Below are 13,432 nucleotides of genomic sequence, written 5' to 3'. Positions count from 1 at the left end.
TCAATAGATATGGCTATACTATCTATCTTTTTGTAATATAGGTATTCTAAACTTATTTTCTTACTTAACTTCCTAAACCAGCAATCAAAAGCTGTACGTAGAATTTATTCCAACCAGCTGCCTTCGACCTAAGGGTCATAAAGCAGTCGATAGCAGTAAAAATCTGGGCAGCAGAATTAACGTAATTTTTTTTCCTACCTCTTCGTAGCCTAAAGAGATAATTCCAGCTTCGCGCGGACGGGTACCCAATTCATATTAGGTATAGTTACTCTTTGTTCAGACGATCGTTTAACTTAGGTGTGCTGCAAATTGCTTTCCCCATTTCAACAGATTAAAATCCAATAATGGTTCGGTATTCAATCAAAAGCAACTACAGAAGATTTATGATTTACAATTTACATATTATACATACATTTTATAAAAAGTTCAACTCACGTAACTTGTCATACGGGAAACTAATTTACAAAATTACACCAAACACAACGAATCGCATTCGGTCAAACTAATATTTCAAGATAACCGTACCCGTCTTCAGAACCGACATGCAAATTTTATTATTTTTAAATGCACCGGCTATTTCATATAGCCACCATTATGAAATCAGAATATAATCTGAACTGGACCCGTTTATATTTAAATTAAAAAGTCAAAATCAAATACGTATTAGTTATCTTTCAAGCCGTCGAATACGGTGCTAATGACTAATTCATTTATTTATGTACATACATACAAAAAAATAAAATACAACAATAGGAGAATTAGTGAACACCATCAAGTTCTTTCAGCGGAGCCGCAAATTTAGATAATAAGTAAAATATCATTAAAATTTATGAGTATTTTTAGAAGAACTAAAGATAATGATTTTTATCTAAGAACCGTCATACAAATGGTAATATAACCAATAATATAAAGAGGAAAGATTTGTTTGTTTGTTTGTTTCGAATAGGCTCCGAAACTACTGGACCGATTTGAAAAATTCTTTTTCCATTAGAAGCCGACATTGTCCCTGATGAACATAGGCTACTTTTTTTAATTTGTTTTTTATTTTATTTTTTTGGTTTCATGTGTGTTTTAATGTTTCCGAAGCGAAGCGAGGGCGGGTCGCTAGTAATATTATAAACTGACTTGGTGGTGCATTAGTTAGCGCCCCTGATTGTTGCGGGGGTCGTGGGTTCGATTACCACATCGGGAAAACATTGTGTGATGAACAAGTTTGTTTGCTTTTTGTCTGGTTGTTTATTATACTTATAACGTTATAACGTATATATATAAAACGTATGTATGTCAGTCTCTGGTACCCACAACACAGGGAATTCTAAATTGGGGCCGGATAACCGTGCCCTAGCAAGAGCAGTGCTTCGCAGAATCTACCACCGGATCGGAAACGCGACCCACTGAGAAGATCCGGCGAGGAACTCAGTGGGCTGTGTGAGGTATGCGACAGCAATTATACAATGAGATTTTGACTTCAAGGCTCACCTCGTACATAATTGCAATAATATCACGGGTGCAGTTTCTGAACACCCTGTATATTAGAAATAAAATTTAATTGTGATCAACAAATCCCAAGAGCAAAATTAAGTCATGCAAGAATGCTGTTAACTTAGCGAGCATCCGTTTTAAAGGCACGCAGAAGGAAAAAACTGATATGAATTGTATTACCTACTGTCGATAATAGATTGTATGTAGTCACGTATTAAACTCCGTATGAACTAGTCTTATGAATCATGATACGGGCGCCGGCTCTTGAGGGGAAAAATGATGATTACCGCTTGGACGCCGCGATGTAAACCAATCAATAGTATGTTATATATAATGAAAGGCAGTCTGCCCAAATTGTGTCCACTGTTATAGGCTTTAACTTATTTTTTTTTAAATTTATTGTTTAGATGGGTGGACGAGCTCGCAGCCCACTGGGTGTTAAGTGGTTACTGGAGCCCATAGACATCTACAACGTAAATGCGCCACCCACCTTGAGATATAAGTTCTAAGGTCTCGAGTATAGTTACACCGGCTGCCCTGCCCTTCAAACGGAAACGCATTACTGCTTCACAGCAGAAATAGGCAGGTTGGTGGTACCTACCCGTGCAGACTCACAAGAGGTCCTACCACCATGACGAGATGAACTCAAACATTTACTCAAATCACTCCCCAAGTTACATACAAAATAAACACTATAACACTTTTAAAGTAAACAAAAACCTATAGAGTTAATGGAATTAAAAAAAATAATCTCAAAAGTCCGATTAATTTACATGTTTATTATAATTCACGTCCTACTCGAATTTCGTTCTGATGCAATCCAACGATACTGATCCACGCGTTAATTCTCTTAACGTGTTGTATTGCGAGACGATTAATTTCCTGCAACGTGTCAGTTTGTGTGTTTGCGTAAGGGACCGAACGCACGCAAATACGCAGCTAAGTATTTACGCGGACTCGTGCTATTTTAGGTGTACTAGAGGTCCCACAGTAGTCGAAATCGCGAAGCAATTGCTCTTGAGTTGTTAGGTCTCCTTCGGAGGCGCTCGGGCAGCTGTTAGCAAATCCCACCCCTCCTGGCTGAGCCTTTGCTCGCCCACCTGTCCTGGTGAAACTGGAAAGGCCTTCGGGCTACCAGTAATATCTCTATCATAAAAAAAGTATTCGAAATTGGACTATAATTAATTGGAATTGTAAGTTTCTACACATACTATAATCACTAATTTCGCCAAGGCTACACTATGAAAAAAATATTAATAAAGACAAACAATATTTAATCTATTCTCAATTTGACCACAGACGTCAAGAACAAAAGTTTGACAATAAATAGTATGCATGCGTGTGTGCGTCAAATACATGGTATGTGGTGTGTGTAATGTTTTCTTTATTGATTTAATGTATCTTTTATGCATTATTTAAAAAAAATATTAGCATTGTGCACTTCTTCTCTATATTCTCTATAAGTGTGGAAAATTTCATACTCCTCCGTCCGCGCAATTTTCGTAAAAAGGGATACAAAGTTTTTGCTTCACGTATTAATATATAGATACTTAGATCTTAAATTAACTTTTGCTAGAAACTTCGAGAACGTTGTGAAACATTGTTTGAGTGACACGTCGAATGTCAGTTAAAAGGTGCATTATGAGTTGAGACGGTTCACGGTGACACAGAATGCTAGGTATTGCGAAATAAATGTTGTGTAAATTTGTCTTTTATAGCGATAAATGAACAGACGTGTTCGTAGAAGAACGCCAATACAACCTGAATGCCTTCACCTTAAGACATAGCTTGTGATCTCAATGGTTTTGCGAACTATTGTCCTATCTTTCAAATCATAGAGAATCACTGCTTCTTAGAAATAATCAGCTGGTCTTATTCTTTTTTTTACTATGCCTTAGATGTATAGACGAGCTCACAGCCCATCTGGTCTTAAGTAGTTACTGGAGTCCATAGACATCTACAATGTAAATGCCGCCACACACCATGAGATATGAGTTATAAGGTCTCAGAATAGTTACAACGGCTGCCCCACCTGTCAAACCGAAACGCATTACTGCTTCACGGCAGAAATAAGCAGGGTGGTGGTACCTACCTGTGCGGACGCCCAAGTCGTCCTACCACCAGTAATTACGCAAATTATAATTTTGCGGGCTTGATTTTATTACACGATGTTATTCCTTCACCGTGGAAGTCATTCGTGAACATTTGTTAAGTACGTATTTCATTAGAATAATTGGTACCCGTCTGCGGGATTCGAACACCGATGCATCGCTACGTACAAATGCACTGGACGTCACAAATTTTCACAACGTACAATTTTCGACACGACAAATTTTAATAATCGAATAAAAATAATCGAGTCGAACACCGAGGAAAAAGTATCGATATTTTTTTTGTAGAAAATAACTGTTCTAACTTCCTTAACTTTAAAGTCGAATATCGCAAAGCTTAAAAGGTCATTAACTCCCGTTTCGATTTCAAGTTGCTTAGGAACGATCGATTCTCGATAAGGATAGCAGCCGGCCACGTTCGCCCCTGTTTGGTGGCAAACGGTAATGTATACTGATAATATATTATCGTATAGTGTCGCGTCGCATGCCAACGGTTATGCGGTTTTGTACCTACACACTTTATTCTCTTCTTTTCTTCCTGAGTAATAATGACACGAGAGAAAATATTTATGTCACACGATTTTGGATTTATATTTAATTTCCCATTGTCTATTAAATAAAAAACAAAGAAACCTCAAAAGTAATAACATTCATTTGAGAGTTTGACGTTAGCGACGACTTCGACCAATCTGTTTTGCGTCAATGGACTTCTACTAATGGCTTCTGTAAGTATATCGCGATGTAAATACAGTTCAATTGATCTAATTTGAACGGTAACATTTAATGTTTATGACTTAAATTCGTTTACGCAGTTGTAAAAGAACTAGAGTAAACTGAACTAATTAATATCGTAAACTATAAAACTTTACAAGACGTTTTCTAAGGCGTCTCTCTAAACCATGCGAGTGTGGTTCGTGAGCGCGTGCCGTTTCTGTACATTTACATAGCGGATACGGTCACTGATTTTAATGGAATAGATAAAAACAAGCATGAAACGGTTCGCGCTTTAGAACAATTCAATTGAAATAATAATATTTTGTAGAAGAAAGAAAAAACCCGCATTAACAATTTCTAGCTTAAGTCGATCTAGGTGCCAAGTGACGGAAGGACTAATTTTGTGAAATAAAATTTACGTTCGCAATTTTTTATTATTATTATTAAGTACCACTGATCTGCTTGTGCTTGGCGTAAAGCAATCTTCTCTTTGATGGATAAGACTGGTCGTTGTCCAATACAGTTGAGAATTCAACTAATTATTTAAAGCGTATGACAGCATTCATTTTGTGATGCCCATACAGCCCACGGAGTTTCTGGCCGGATCTTCTCAGCGGATCGCGATTCCGATCCGGTGGCAGGTTCAGCAAAGCTCTTGTTAGGGCTTGTGTCAACCAGTTCTCTCAGGTTGAGCCCCGTGAGCTCACCTATACCAATGTCCGCAGGTAGTTAGAATAGCGTCTTAGGCTTTACCAATAATTAGGTAGGGAATAATGCTGTGATAGACTGTCTCCAATCTCCACTTGACAAGAAGTGGTCCGTGAACTAGTTCTCTATGTAGAGGAACATAAAAAGACACGGGAATACCTATTATCTAATATTAAACGCAAATACTGGCTCATGTCTACACTTCATTATACCGCATTCAAGAACATTTACCAAGGAGGAAAACGCAGGTGTCTCGAAATAATCTATGGAAATACCTTCCTCGGGATCGAAACGTCTTATTTAATTTTTCAATCATATCCATCAATGATTGTGTGCCGACAGTTCAAGAAACTATGGTATTCTTCTGCTATTCCCTATTTTTTTCGTATTTTCGCAACGTAAACTCACGTACGGTCACGCTTGTTGCGTCTGACGGTTGAGCGCGTGCCTGCATTTCCTCTGTTTCGTATTGCTCAAGTTCCTTCTTAGCACATCTCTAAGTACATCACTGGACGGTCACGGTTTGTCAGCCACTTTTATTACCGTTGAAATTTCTATGACCCATACTACCATGTTACTACGGCAAAAATCAATCTGATACAAATATTTTATAATGTCTGATATGTATCTTATTGCTATTATTATTAAAATTAAAATGACCTAGCTCGTGCTAGACGATTACCGTTACACAATCTTAATATTCTGAAACTCTATACTTCGCCGCAAACCTAACCAGAATTTCCATTGGAATTGGAACGTTTTACCATCGCTTCCAACGAATCCATTTTTACCGAGCTTAAGATTCAGTACTATATGCGCGTGGAGGAGTTTCGAGTTCTTTGGAAACATTGCCAGAAAGAGAGGTGACAATTTAGAGAAGCTGCTGGTAACAGGCATGGTATGCGGAAGAAGGGCCAAAGGCAGAAGTCCAATGCGCTAGTCGGACCAGATACGCTCCACTCTCAACACTTCAGTCCACGTTGTTATCCACACAGCCGAGGACAGGCAGGAATGGCGCAGTATAATCCAGGAGACAGTTGTTAAAGAAGGCCACGACCCTCAGCATTGATGATTATCGACGCAAGGACGAAGGACCATCGCTTCTGAATCCAAGCATTAGGCTGTTAAGGATTGTTTAATAGATAAGTAAGAAAATAATTGCAGATACTGTAACTACGGCAGATAAGACACTAAGAAAATTAGCTCGTAAAGTCACATGTCCTTCTCCCTCAGCTCCTTCTTTGTACTGGTTACTGGTTCTTAAACATAAAGTGAAACTAGAATTAGTTACTAGAGACGGTTTGTTTTAGTAAATCAAGATAAGGGTGTCCATTGGAATAGTGTTGACGATTCACGATAAGAATTGTTGGGATGAGGAACATCACTTCGGACATGTGATAGATAGGGATGTATTAGCAGCTTTACTGATACTAGAGCGTATCGTGAGCAATACAATCGAAATTGACCTGACAATAGATGTAAGTACTTCATTGAACTAAGACTCGGCCCCTAGTAACAGAACTATAATTTCATGAGTATAAGATAATGGTCGTAGCCGGTTGATTACGTGCGTTCGACCTTTGCATTTTGCAGCTGTATCCACGGGCCATACATAATTGTCGTTCATAAAGGTGACTGCTAACACATATTTACCAAAATTTAATAGAGATGGACGATTTTTTAGATATATCTATATATTAATACGTGAAACAAAAACTTTGTACCCCTTTTTACGAAAATTGCGCGGACGAATAAGTATGAAATTTCCCACAATTATAGAGAATATAGAGAAGGAGTGCAGAACGCTAATATTTTATTGAAATTATTCATTAATAATACATTAAAACAATAAAAAAAACATTACACACCCTACCATGTATTTGACACACACACACACATATAAATACTCTTTGTTTACTGTCAAATTTTGTTATTGCTTAGTCTGTGTGTCAAATTGAGAATAGGTTATTAAAGTTTATCTTTAATATTATTTGTCTACAGTGTAGTCTTGGCGAAATCTGTGATTAAAGAAGTAGTCTTTGACAATAGAACTTTAATAATGTTCAAAATTATAATTTCAATTAATTATAGTCGAATTTCGACTACTGCGGGACCAATACTTTTTTTTAATTAACTGAGTATTTAGCTGGAATAGCCTCTTAGGTTACCAGCGTACAGGTATGGAAAAAAACTGAGTATTAACCCAAGAAGGAACTGAATGGCAATTAACCAACATTATTATACCCTTTGTCCTGAAATTTGCCTGTTGCAATCAAACTATTCAACAAGATGCCTAATCTTTGACATCATTTCGTAACCCCGTAAACCTTACTATTCAGATTGTAATCCACGCCGTGGGACAACGAGAGCATTATACTTAAATTTAATCGGCTCCATTAAATTACGCAACACGAGAAGAGGTTATGTTTTATAATAATAAAAAATAACTTATCATTATTGTGATTGAATAACAAAAGGAATACTGGAATTGCGACATTATGTAAAGGTTGTAAATCCGCTTACACAATTCGTTTGCATGTAATTTATAAGCATTTTACTGATGTCTTTTAGTATTTTATATCTCACTTATAACATACGAGAAGGAATATAAAGTTTGACACGTACATAACGTATAGTCTGTTATATGTGCGCTTTCTTGCCAATTAATTTACTGGTGGTAGAACGTCTTGTGAATCCGCATGGGTAGGTACCACCATCCTGCCTATTTCTGCCGTGAAATAGTAATGCGTCTCGGTTTGAAGAGTAGGGCAGCCGTACTATACTGAGACCTTAGAACTCATATCTCAAGGTGGGTGGCGCATTTACGTTGTAGATGTCTATGGGCTCCGGTAACCATTTAACAGCAGGTGGGCCGTGAGCTCGTCCACCCATTTAAGCAATAAAAAAACAAGAAGTATCCGCTTGTCGTGAGTATGTTTCTTCGGGAATGTTCTGAGTATTTTTTTCGAAACAATCCTGTAAATATTTATATCATTGCAAAACGCCGTCGTAATTTGTATCTGGAACTAATTCATCTACAATATTTTGGAAGAAAACATTTGTAGTGATAAATGAATGATGAACAATGTTTCCAGGGCGCTATCTTTTTTCTTTTCGCATAACTTTTTTCAAATAGCAATCAGTTTTGAGAATCGGATTAGCCGGTTTCTCTGGCTATTGGTATCCAACGATAGCGACCAGTACGATCAAGTGGTTTTTCAAGACAAGAACATTCCATTCACACGAGATTGAGGAATTACGAAGATTAGCGTTAAGTCGCACAGCTTATTGCCACTCTTCGATGAAGTGACATCGTCGCAAGACTTCTGAGTCTGCGTTACAAAATTGCTACATTTACATTTCTCAAAAACAAAGACCCATAGAATCCAAGCTTCAGAAGACGGCCAATATTTCCTGTAGATTACAGGAAATATCGGACGCCCGCTGAGTCAAGATCACGAAATGTCAGCACAAACCTTCAATTGCATTAAGTGGGTTACCGAATGAGTTACATAATTGCATAACGTTTGGATGTTCATTGAGAAACGTTCTCAATTTAGGGCGGATAAAATCATTACGGTTGGCACATCCTTAATGTGATTTATTATTTCACATTACATTCATCTCTTGGCGGGAATTAATTCGCATTTTGGCTAATTTAATTTTTGTTCCTCAAAACATTAATATCAACTAAATTAACGATAGCAGAAATCTGTGCAAAGGCATATTTATAGTCTGATGTATGGCATCAACCTACACGACCGCCATTTAACATATACAGGGTGTAACTAAAACCATACGTGAAAACCAAAACAAGGAATTCCGGTTACAATTGAAATGATGCTTACATACCATTTCTGCCGCGAAGTAGTCACACGATCTGATTTGAAGAGGAGTCAGCCGTTATACAATAAAATTGGCATTCGTGACTAAAGGTGGTGACATTGACATTGTCATATATTAAACATCTGTATCCACTTAACACTAGTAGGCCGGTGAGCGTTCACCCATCTAGTGCAGTAAAATAAACAATACTAGTATTTCGGTTGGTTTCCGGACTGAAACTTTTGGACTTAATAACAGCCTTTTTTTGGAACGAAGTTCCTTATGGAACGATGCGGAGGGGTACCCTAACCGGGAAAAAGCGTCCGTAACGAAAGATTTTTATTAGTAATGCACACAGTGTACGACTTAACTTTGTAATAACGTACAAAAAATAACACATTTTTATTATATATTTTTTATAGATCATTGTGAATAAAATAAAGTTGATAACTTTGTAAAGTAGTTTTTTTTTACTTTTATCAATAAAAAATGATAATAAAAAACGTATACCCGAATAATTATTTTCTTTATACCTCGAATAGAACTTAAAATTAATATTTTTATAATAAGTAACTTCGTTTCTATCCGGTGTCCCACGACACCACACATCTTTTTATTAGATACACACGTTCGTTAGTTTTAAAAACATAAATAAAATTAGTTTAAACATTTCTAAATGTTTTTGGAAGCCTCTCATTAAAGCGACAACTTAACTTTCACAAAATCACTACCGACATAAAAAGCAGTCGCGAGCAATGCCTTGATGTTGATCTAAAGAATTCGTTTTCGCTGTTCTCTCCTCGTCTTGCTTTAGATTTCGTATCGATTAATTCCGGGGAATCGGGTCAGTATCGTTTATTCGAATAATAATCGATAATCCCATACAAATACTATGTTTAATGTAATAGACGCAAAAAAATAGTGACGTTATTTCGTGTTTCGTGAAAGCTGTTTATTAAAGTACAGATCAAAGATTACAGTGCAATGATTAATATTGACGTATCTCAATTAAGATCTGTAGGCTCTTAACTAACACTTCGAGTTTCAAGTTCAATATGAAAGAAATAATCTTGTTATATATTTATTGGATTCGATGGATGAATTGGCTCGTCTGGTCTTAAGTGGTTACATGAGCTAGTAAACAACACAACATGAATACTCGCCTTAAGGTTATAGTATTATTAGTGTTGATAATGACTGATAATGACTGCGGCACCCTCCATACTGGAACGCAAGACTTGTTGGCGGTAGACGACGATGATGGTGGAATCTACCCGCTCACGCTCACAATGCAGCCCTACCAATAATTTATAAATGTTGCTTTATCATGAAACCATTTCGACACGTGCTAAGTACGTCTCTAGTATTGGAAATCTTGGATAAAATTAAAGACACAGCAGGATTTTGACCTCGCCAAACTCAAATTGGTCCTTAATATTGGTACGCCCGATGCCTCAATTCTCCAGACATCACCTTGGCTTCAATCACCTCACACGTTTCTCTAAACTGTTGTAAGATATAATTCAATACCTCGAAATAAAATACACGTTATAAATAAATAAAAAATACTAAAAAAAAGTAGCGCCCAACGTGGGGCTCGAACCCACGACCCTGAGATTAAGAGTCTCATGCTCTACCGACTGAGCTAGCCGGGCTTATGAGAGATAAGCAAAACTTAGTATCACAACCAAATGTAAAGAAACAAATATTTGATATTATTATAATAATTTTAATCTTATGTAAACAATATTGTGAATGAACAATGTTTTCAATGCGTCTCTTTATTATTATTATAATAAATTTATTATTTAAATCAAAATCTTAACCATGAACTTCTCAACTTTATGAGCTATAAAATGTTCATAAATCACACCATCCATAAATAATATTGTATTCCTGTGGATCTATTCTCGTTTTTAAGTCACCGGTCATTTGTAACTGTCCGAAGCGTGGGCATTGCGAAAGCTACGTTCAAGGCTAGGTTAGCTTTCTTTAGTTTTATTTGTCTCGAATGTATAAATTAAATGATAAAACTTTAAAGAACATTACAAATGAGTAGGTAGTGAGACCTTTAGGTCCTATATGAACTAGATTTGCCTCACGGTGTCAGCTGCCTTTTTATGTTTTTCACACAGCGAGTTATAATCAAGAGCTCTACAATGAAAATATTAGGTATTTATCGGTGAGCCACATAAATTTTCAACAGTGGTTCAAATAAAAAGAATGACGTGGATAGTGTAACTTTTTTATTTTATTTATAGCCTTTGTTAACAATCTAATTTGAGTTACATTTTTTTAAATACTTATTATCTAGTTTTATTATTCGACACCGGTTTCTTGTTCGTCTTGCTGTACAGCATAGGCCTCCCCAAGGGTTCTCCATAATATTATATCCTGCGTTTTTCTCATCCAAGTCGTTCTTGCCACTTTTTTGAAGTTATCTTCCCATCTACGTTACTGTTTTCCTCTATTTCGCTTTTTATATCTTGGACACCATTCTGTCTCACTTCTTTGGCCAATTTATCTGTTTTATCTCGAATTAAATCATGTCCAGTCCATTTCCATTTCAGTTGTTGTATTCGGTATGTGGCGTTTAAGAACGCACATTTTTATGATGCGTAAGCCGGAACGCACGAGAGGTGGGAAAAAGAATTTAGTCTGTGACACGGGACCTTTTTACCGCCAAAAATTTAAAACGTAAAATAATTTATAATGTGATTATTAACTAATATAGTATAATAACTTAGAATTGTTTATGCCGCTACAACAATAAAATTTCTATTGTTTGAACTGTGGTGTTAATTACATAAAATACGACTTTACGGCGAAACAAAGAAGGGACTCTATATGAACTCCCTCAGGTATTTGATATCTATGATCTTTGTTTGTTTTCTTATTTTTGTTAACCGTATTTTTATATCCGTATTGAACACGGACAGTGTAACTGCATGCATACAAAAAGCAAGCGACTTAACATAAATCTTCCTTCCGGCACCACCGACCTCGTTGTGTCGCAACCGGTCGGAATAACCGCTGTCGACCGCAACCCTGACACTGTCCGAATACAGAACCATTAAGTGCATGCAAGGTTATCGACATTTATGGAGAGTTAAAATGCATTACAACGCGTAAGGGCGATCGGACAAAGGTCGCGATTTATTGATACATATATATCGTCTTCTCGTATTAAAACTGTATAATCTCTAAACTTACTAATTTTACAGGAGTATGTTTTAAAGGTTCAACGTGTGATATTTTTAATATTAATCATCTTTGCAACATTTATTTTTCATTTTTTACCAGTTACATTATGTGTCTTTTAAAGTAAAATAAAATTATGTATTAATTTTGTTAATAGTAGTCAAAACATAGGTAAACTAAAAAACAAAGAACTAAACTACGCTCTTTTGACAGTATTTATGAGAAAAATACTTGTGATACCAAATGATTCCGCATATTAACTCATATTTCGAATATTTTTTGAAATTGTACACTTTCAATGCGAAAAGACGATATATCGTTGTCGGAGACGTAACGTTTAATAACGTCCAATTCAAATTTTTGAAGTTAAACTTCTTTTGGCGCGTTGAGAGTAAAATTTAACTCGCGACAGATTCGTTACGGCTAGAGAGAAAAGATACAATTTAGGAAGAACGAGAGTGAGAAAATAGACAGAACGTCTCGTGAACCAATCGACCGTGGAGAGAGGGAAAGGACAATGCGAGCTAGGTCGTTTCTTTTATACACAGCATTAACTATTACAAGAGAAATTTGATTTAAAGATGAGAAATGAAGAAAACCACAACACTACACACCGCAAAAGAAGTTTCACTTCTTCCACGTGCACACTAAGTTGCACGTGTACTTCTTTAACTGTAATTCTTGCTAATAGAACTTAGAGATGTAACCTTTTTTAGGGTAAAGTTAATCTATGTATCAGTTTTATTACGCAGACAGGTGAAGCTCACGGCCGACCCGTTGTAAAGTGGTTACCGAAATTAACGTCGACATTGATTCTCGTTTTGTGTGTTTTAATGAATTTTTTACACTCTCGTCGGAGTTCATAAACTTGACATCGTAGATTTCATTAGCTAAGTCGAAGCTTGATGCTGAACACTTAGGGTTGGAGTAATAATAGTTGCTATCGTTTCCTTTAACTCAATATCAGAGTAGAGTAGCGTGCGTTTTGCAGTAGGGAATAACGAAATCCTTGTGAGGGCAATTCAGACTTTTATAGAGTTTCTTTTACTCGTTAACAGATTTTGTTACAAGTTTAACTAGGTTTTTTTTTTCATTTTATAATTTTCCATCAGATAGTTGATATGTTTGAGACATACTACGTACTGAAATATCCATAAAATTATTGACAAAAAATAACTATTCGAAAGGTATCTACATACATACTTCTATTACCTTAAAATCGTTTATCCAACAGGCTACGATATTAAATATATTTCAAAAGGCACTTATTTATGGAATTATTATCGTATAAACCGTTTCTATCGTAACATTCTATTGATTTAAGAATCATCAAATTTCAATATGAATTATGTGCAGCTGTGTGTTATATCTTCATGTCCCGTTACTCTTAA

The 13,432-nt window shown here is 36.2% G+C and overlaps 1 protein-coding gene and 1 non-coding gene across 3 annotated transcripts in view; one reads left to right on the top strand and one right to left on the bottom strand.

Annotated features, from left to right (window-relative positions):
• LOC114242569 (uncharacterized) overlaps positions 1-13,432 on the top strand; it is a 70,147-nt gene that overhangs the window by 48,538 nt on the left and 8,177 nt on the right. The gene's annotated exons all lie outside the window — the stretch shown is intronic.
• Positions 10,423-10,495, bottom strand: TRNAK-CUU (transfer RNA lysine (anticodon CUU)). The gene has a single exon. It is a non-coding gene; the product is annotated as a tRNA-Lys (tRNA).

Source organism: Bombyx mandarina, chromosome 15 (assembly GCF_030267445.1).
Source record: "Bombyx mandarina strain Sakado chromosome 15, ASM3026744v2".
NCBI classification, from domain to species: Eukaryota; Metazoa; Arthropoda; class Insecta; order Lepidoptera; family Bombycidae; genus Bombyx; species Bombyx mandarina.
The sequence above is the reverse complement of the archived record's forward strand: the minus strand, read 5'-3'. Positions and strand labels throughout refer to the sequence as shown.